General features: G+C 39.6%; 1 long non-coding RNA gene across 1 annotated transcript; it reads left to right on the top strand.

The window, feature by feature from the left end:
• Positions 1-249: 249 nt before the first annotated feature.
• Positions 250-7,666, top strand: LOC109268593 (uncharacterized). The gene is made up of 4 exons (XR_002080704.2): positions 250-457; positions 3,700-3,798; positions 6,637-6,744; positions 7,188-7,666. It is a non-coding gene; the product is annotated as an uncharacterized LOC109268593 (long non-coding RNA).
• Positions 7,667-8,420: the final 754 nt, after the last annotated feature.

Below are 8,420 nucleotides of genomic sequence, written 5' to 3'. Positions count from 1 at the left end.
ACTTGGTAAATTTTGGGGAGCTTCAAGAATGTATTTTCTGGAAACCCTGTTGGAAATCATGATTAGGCTCTTTTTAACGAGTTCTTCTAACATCATAAACTTAAACATTTATAATTTTCTGGAATGCGCTTATGCCTTTTATTTAATAAATGCTTTCCTGTCAGAGTCTGAAGTGAAATGAAACAAAGTATTAGGAAAAGATAATGGCACAGCTTTCTCTTCCTTTGCACATATGGCCCAGCAGGTGTGTATGGCTTATCAGGGAACTGAAAAATTGGGCTAAATGGACACATTTCTGGAGTGTGAACTGCACAGCAGGTGATCTCTGAAGCAGACAGCCAGCAGAGTGGCCTTTTTACTCCAGATCTCTCCCCTGTATGGCTAGGAAAAAAAAAGAGAGAAACCTAAACACTGAATACAGCAAATGGATTTCTGAACCACGTGTCTCTTGCAGCAGGTATCTATTATTAAAGTGGATTAGAAAAACTAACCTATGAAGATCTTTGTCATTGAATTCCTTTGCAATTTATTCCCTAGGGATTTACATTCACTTAGTTGTAGTTTTACTGATGATAAGGAAATGTACACACTGGCATTATTATGCAGCTTAGTAGGTTAAAGTTGCAGTTGAGGGGCACCTGGGTAGCTCAGTCAGGTAAGCGTCTGACTCTTGATTTTGGCTCAGGTCATGATCCCACAGCTCATAAGATCAAGCCCCACGTTGGGCTCTGTGCTGATAGTGCAGAGCCTGCTTGGGATTCTTTCTCTCCCTCTCTTCCTTGCCCTCCCACCCCTCAAAATAAATACATAAATGTTAAAAAAAGTTGCAGTTGCTGGTTGAACAGACCAAATTTAAATGAGCCGGGTTATGGCCCAGGTGGACAGATCTTGGAAGATACCTGACCAGAAGGGCCTTCATTAGAGAGTGAGTCGATTGAAGAGAGCTGTCATGGATGGGTGTGGGTAGTGACTGGGAATGGTCTGATGATTTGGATCTTCAGTCAGGATACTTGGCTAATGTTATTTCCTAGGACTGTTGGTAGAGGGTGGATAGAATCATGGGGATTGTGCAACAGCAGGCTGGGTCCACAGGGAAAGGGTCCAAAAAGAATAAACAAGAGGCATAATGAGAGAAAAGTGCAGGAAATTAGAAAAATCAATGTTATGGCCCAAGCCCAGAACACGAACTAGGTTCTTTTCTCATATAGCTTTGTGTTTCTCTTTGGGAGAGTGAAATAGGGAAGGAGAAACCCAAACTGAGCTGTTTCACTGTAGTTTGAGACATTTTGTGGATCATATAAATCTCTTAAGTTGAAGGAGCATCATCTCTGCATTCAGTTTTGATAACCTAAGTAGACCATACTACTTAATGATTTTACTGTATGTTTATGATGTTACCCAGTTAAAGCAGAGCTGACTCAATTAAGACAAAACAAAACAAAAAACCCTCCTCTCTCCCCACTCTATCAAGGATCAACTCAGTTTTTTTGAGCTTATGTCTCATAATGAGGGAAGATAATGAAGAAACTAATACATTGGAGGCTCCTTCTAGAGGTCTGCCGGGAAGGGCGAAGACTAAGCTAGAAATAAGTTATCAGAATCAGGCTGACGTAGAAGTGGTGTTGTAGAAGTCTGATTATGGTCGCTGTGCTTTGGTGTCTTTGATAGAAATCTGTGGGTGGGTTAGCCACGCTCAGTCCAGGCATGTTGATGAAGCCACCTTCTCTTACTATAATCTCTTGCCCAATTTGGGCTTCTTAGATTATGGTCAAACTCTGAATTTTAGAATGGTGAGCTCCTCACAGAGAGTTGGGACAGTACACACTCTATCATGATGACCATGGAGGAATATATTTAGAAAACAAATATTACAGAAGGACGCCTTTTGCTAAGTAGGGGTGAAGAAGGTGATAGAACTACAGGGGTGGCTCCAGGGACAGCTGAAGGATCATAGACCTCCAATTGTCCTGGTAGCATGGTGTGTTTGTCTGTATTACCACCACTTTGCCTGTGCTGTCAACCTGCCATCATAAAGGCAAATCATGACATGAAATTGAATTAAAATTTAAGAAAGGAGTGGGGCACCTGGGTGGTTCAGTTGGTTAAGCAGTTTCAGTTCAGGTTATTATCTCACGGTTTGTGGGTTCGAGCCCCAAGTAGGGCTCTATGCTGATAGTTGCGGAGGCTGCTTGGGATTCTCTTTGTCCCTCTCCTTCTGCCCCTCCCACTGCTCGCTTTCTATCTCTGTCTCTCAAAAGAATAAATAAATAAACATTTTTTAAATTAAGAAAGGAGAAGAGAAAAATTCGATTGAATTTTCCACAAAATGCAAAACAAATAAGGATTATATTAAAAACGAGATAAAAGATTTTACAAACCTAAATAAAGAACAACCTAAAAGAAATAAGCATGAAGTTTTTTATAGGGTTTATTGAATTTTAAAACAAAGTAATAATAAAAGTTAAAGAGCATGACAAAATTACGATCTTTTTTTATTTAATTTTTTAAATGTTTTTATTTATTTTGAGACAGAGAGATACAGAGCATGAGCAGGGGAGGGGCAGTGAGAGAGGGAGACACAGAATCCGAAGCAGGTTCCAGGCTCTGAGCTGTCAGCACAGAGCCTGACGCGGGGCTCAAACTCACAAACCGTGAGATCATGACCTGAGCTGAAGTTGGACGCTTAACTGACTGAGCCACCCAGGCGCCCCCAAAATTATGATATTTTTAAATAATGGTAAATAAAAAGTAATGATGAGACAGAGGCTGATTAGCAGAGAAACAAAAATGATTAAACATAAAAATGTATGATTTAAAATAAAAGCTAAAAAAGACAAAGGTAAAAGCAGGATGAAGGGAGATGAGGAAGGTGAATAACAAACATGCACCAGGAAAAATAAATTTAGCATAACTGAGTAACAAGCTAAAGCCGTGCTGAGCTGCAGAGAAGAGATGTTTTTGTCAAAAGACAAAATAAAACCTGGAGAAAATGAGACAAGATATTAACTGACCCACCAGCTGGAAGCCAGCAAGTGGCAGAGTCTTAGCAGAATTCTCTGAGTTGGAAACAATTTTCCATAGTGTGAGGCCCCATTTAATAGAGTGGCTAATGGGTGAAGAACAGAGAGAGAGAGGAGCAGGTACTCATACTCCTGCCCTTCAGCACACCTTGGGCACCAGCGCCCACGTCAGTGTTGCTCAGCAATTAGGAGTGCTGGGCAGGGCCCCGGGGACCGGCAGCCTCAGCCCTGTGTGTGGGCTCCTGGGCTCTGCACCCCCCACTGCAAATTTAGGTGAAGCAGCTGTAGTTAATCCTTGATTATCCATCAGTTATGGAAGAAAGCATAGCGTATGTAATTTAAAATGATTTTTATTTGACCCCTCGGATGTGTGGTTTTTAATTAAAAACAAAAGCAAAAACAAAAAAACAAACAAAACAAAAAAAACCAATTCATCGCATCCCACATCTCTTCCCTTCCCTCTCCCTAGAGGTCACTGCTGCTAACACTTTTCTGTTTCATTCTTGATGTTTCTCTCTGGATTTAAAACACTTATCGGATAGTTGTATAGGACTTTGTACATAAACGATAATCATAACTAACTTTTAAATGTTTACAGTATGCTAAGAACTAGAGCTGTATTATACCATGTCATGGTCTTTACTCATTTAATCCCTGCAGCGTTATTTTGATTTTGCAGATGTGGAAGTTGAGGCCAGTGAGATGAAATAACTTATCCAAGGCCACCCAGCAAATGAAGAGTGGAATGAGGATGTGCACTTAGAATCCCTGCTCTAAGGTATTATGATTTTCTGCTTTACTAATTGGGAGGGATCATCTTGTGCCAGTTTTATAGAACTTGTTTTTTTCCCTTAGCAATATATCATGGTGTTCTTTCCATGTGAGTATATAGGGATCTACTTCATTCTCTAAATTGCCATAGAGTATTCGGCATATATCAAAACTTAACTAATTATCCCCATTTATGAGCATTTAGGTAGTTTCTAATTTTGAGTACTGGGCACATTTATTCTTTTTAATAGATGTTTATTGAGTACCTACTACATGCCAGGAATTCTTCTTGGTGCCAGGGAATCAACGGTAAACAAAACAAAGGTCTTGCTGCCATGGATTTATTTTCTAGTGGGGGAAACAGACAGTAATCAAGTAACTATATGACCTATATCAAACCATGTAAATCTGTCAGCTCATAAGGACAGTGAAGTGGAATAGACAGAATAAAGGGATATATAGTAGGAGGGTGTCATTTTATACACGGTGGTTAATGACCTATTTTTTCTCATTTAAGAAAAACTTTGAATTTTGAGATAATTATAGACTCACTGGAAGTTGCAAAGTAGTACAAATAATACCTTACCCAGATTTCTCCATGGTAATATCTTGCATGAGTATAGTGTCATATCAAAATGAAGAAAATGATAGTGGTGTAGTCTATAGGCCTCATTCAAATTCTCCCAGTTTTTACGTGTACTCACTGTGTGGGTGTATTTGTGTACAGTTCTGTGCAGTTTTATTACATGTATAGATTCAGGTAACCAGTTATCTACTTTTAAGTTGCCATTTGAATGAAGCCTAAAGGATGCGGGGATGCTAGGCCAGGGCATATCTGAATGCAGAGTACTTTAGGCAGGATGTACAAAGGCCCTGAGATAGGTGGGAAGCAAGTGTGGCTAAAGACGAGTTTTGATAGGGGATGATCAGAAGGGAAATGGGCTGGAGGAGAGAACTCAAACCATCCAGGTCTTTTAGGCCATGATGAAGACTGGTTTTTTACTCCGAGTGACATGTGTAGCTGTTGGAATGTTTTGAGTAGAGGAGTTATAAAATCAGACTTCTGTTTTAATTGGATCACTCTGGCTGCAGTGTGGAAGCCAGTAGACCAGTTAGGGGTATGAATCTATGATTATGCATAGTCAATTTCTCCCTTTTCTTCCATAAACAAGGATTATACATTCCTACTTTCTTGCTATTTGGTATGCAATGCCGCCCTACGGAAGTATCTCTGTGTCCCTTCTCCCCACCATTACCCATCCACCCAGTTGTCAAGCTGGATCATACAGCTGGCTCTGGTTTAGTGGAATGTGTGAAGACATGAACTACTAAAGCCCTTAAATCAGATTGCATGGTTCATTTCAGAATGAAATGGTTCTTCTCCCTGCAATGAGAGAATCAGGCTGGGTTCTTGGAATGAAAAGACCTGTGAAGAGCCACAACCCATAGCAAATTTTCAGCCCTTATATAACCACATATAACCACAAGTGTGAGAAATACACATTTGATACTGTAAGCTATGAAGATATTGGGGTGGTTTGTTATTGCAGCAAAGCTGACTGATACAGACGTATATTGCAATAGGCCAGATAGTGGCGGTGTGGACTAAAGTGATAGCAATATATGTACAAACACATGAATTAGGATTTCTGTGGTGTAATTGCTGGGTTGAAGGGCATGTGCATTACTGTCAGTTTGTCCTTCTGAATGATTGTGTCAGTCTATACACCTACTGATTGTGCAAGATAATGCTTATTTCCTTACATCTTAGCAAACAGTGGATATCTTTTTCTTTTTTTAATGTTTATTTTTTTTGAGAGAGTACATGCATGTGGTGGGGGGAGGGGCAGAGAGACAGAGAGAGGGAGAATCCCAAGCAGGCTCTGCACTGACAGCGCAGACATGGGGCTTGAACTCACAAACCGCGAGATCATGACCTGAGTGGAAATGAAGAGTTGGACACTTAACCGACTAAGCCACCAAGTACCCCTTTTCCCTTTTTTTAAGAATCTGATAACTAAATATGTTATTTCACTATATTTCACTATAGCATTTCCTTGATTACTAGAGAGATTGCGCATCTTTGCATATTTCTTTTTATTTCTTCTTTGGTAGCTAAATTAGGTTATCTAATCCCAACCTAATTCCAGCTCTTTTTCAATTTCTGCCGTTGTTCTCCAGTTTGATAATGTGTATAACTGGATGGCCATGTGCCAGGAAGAGCCCTAAATCTTTCACATATATTGCCCAGTTTAACTCTCACAATAATTTTTTGAGATAGGTGTCATGGCAATAGATAGTATTACCTCTTATGCAGGAGGGAGCTGGGGCCTGGAGCTATAATGTGACTTGATAAGAGCCGTACAGCTGGTGTTACAGTGGGACTTGAACCCAGCTTTACTCAAGACTCCAGCATTTTTTCCAATTTTCACATGGCCCCTGGGCATTAGCTCCGCCTGGACTATTTATGGTTCCCTGAACAGGTTTTGCTCTCCCTGACTCTCCTTTATTGTGCGGATGACTTATGTGTCGTCCAGATTCTTTCCAGTTCCCCTCATCTTTACAGATATTACATATTTCTTTCTTAATCATTCAATTCTATCAGGAATTTGGCAACTGGAAAATGTTTTCAGGAAGACTATGTACTTGGGAATGTCCCGAAGGACATTACCTCCCTCACCTAGCACAGTGCAAGGCACCTCGTAGGCAGACGGTATTTGCTGAATTGCCTTGAACACAACCCTTTTCATATTATTTTATGCAGATTTTTAGTCCTTTAGTGTGTTTTAAAAATTTTGGTTTCTGTTTTATTCACCTTTTCTAATTTTTTTTTTTTCACAACCAGTGTCAGCACCCTTCCTCACCATGTTGTGGTTTGCCGATTGGATAAGGAAGACTTCCAAGGCCCCTTCTGTGGCCTCTCCTGTCCACAGTCTGCACCTGTCCTCTCGTTGTAAGGACGGGCACTTGCAATGAGACAGAGTGGGTGAGATACCTAAAAGAGAACACAGGGAAATACATGCAACACTGAAAAACCTTCCTTGTCCCATTGCTGACGTATACCACTGCATATACCTTTCTAACGTGTCCTCTTCCCACATTGTAAAGTGCAAAGACATTCTTGTCACAAAAGGTTAATAACATATTATAGACTTAAAATAGTTTCCTTTGCCTCTCTCCTGTTGAGTCATTGAAAAAAACATGTTTCATTCCTCCTACAGGTTTAGTTGAAAATGGGCAAACAATAGGCTTAATTTTTTCTTCCGTAGGAGTGTGTCTGCAGCAAATTCATATTGTTTCCCCATTCAGTGGCAGTAGGACTGATTCCTCCCTCCCTCATTTCTTTGTGGTGTCTACATTGTCTCTGAAAATATGTGTTCCAACTTCATTTTCCAGTGTGGTGAAACAGAGAAGTGTGTCTAACACAAAGTGAACAGGAAATAAGAAAGTGTTTTTATGCACAGAGAATGCAACTGCTATCCAAAGTCAGTTAGTTAAAAAACATCAATCTATGCAAACATGAAGAAATGGTCCAGCGGGAAATTGGACCATTTGGAATTTGGTAAAGTCTACTTATTTTCAACGTGTCTCTAAATTTGGGGAAAACATCTTGGTTGAATGTTTACATAATCATGTGATGGGATATTTCTTTAAAAATATTGTCATTATCCCCAAGCTAAGTATTTATTCTTTTGTTTAGAATTTACATAAGGTAGTAACCTATGCTTTGGAAATCACACTAGAGGGGCTCCAATTCTTTTCTGCATCTAAACTCAATATGGATGAACCTTGGATTACTATGGTATTTTACTTTTCGGATTAACATGGTGAAAAAAAAATTTAATAGCAAAGAGCAAAGGTAAGCTCTAAGAGAATTTGGGTGTTTGGATCTGGTTGCTTCTTTTTAAAAAGAATTAATATTGATTGCAAATCCTTTGGTGATCAGAAGTACAAGGGAAATGTAATCACATTGTTGGTACATGGTTCTCACTAGTGTGAGTCAAATAATGTTCTCACAAACAATGGCAGCTTATTTATCTAACCTCATTGTTCCTTATAATGACTTTTTGGGATAATTAAGGCAGATTCCCTTAATCCCATAAATGTTTTTAGGAAAAACCTTTCTAAAATATATGGCAAACTTTCTTTTTGTTAAACTTATTGAAACTGGATGAAACTTCCTAATAGTTAAGAGAAACCTCAGAAGCATTCATTATTCTGTGGTGCTGGAGAGTCAAAAGCGCTAAAGATACAACAATAACAATCATCTTCATAGTAGTTACCATGTGTGATCATATAGGATATTGTGTGCAGGAACATTTCTGAGTGCTTTTTTCATATTAACTCATTCCATTCTTATTAGAACACTATGAAGTAAGAACCAGTATCGTTCTCATGTTGTAGATGAGTTAACTGAGACAGGGGCACAGGAAAGTTCAGTAATTGGCCTAAGGTGGCTCTGCTCACAGTGGGTAGAGCCAGGATTCACGTTCAGGAAGTCTGTCCCCAGAGCCTAGCCCCTCCGGCTTTATGGTCCCTAAAATAAGCATGAGTTCAGGCTCACGTTCGAATTTTGGCCTTGCCACTTGGCAGTTGAGTGAGGAGGTTAAGTTTGCCTAACTTTTCCAA

This window comes from Panthera pardus, unplaced genomic scaffold (assembly GCF_024362965.1).
Source record: "Panthera pardus isolate Hobbes unplaced genomic scaffold, ASM2436296v1 HiC_scaffold_6, whole genome shotgun sequence".
NCBI classification, from domain to species: Eukaryota; Metazoa; Chordata; class Mammalia; order Carnivora; family Felidae; genus Panthera; species Panthera pardus.
The sequence above is the reverse complement of the archived record's forward strand: the minus strand, read 5'-3'. Positions and strand labels throughout refer to the sequence as shown.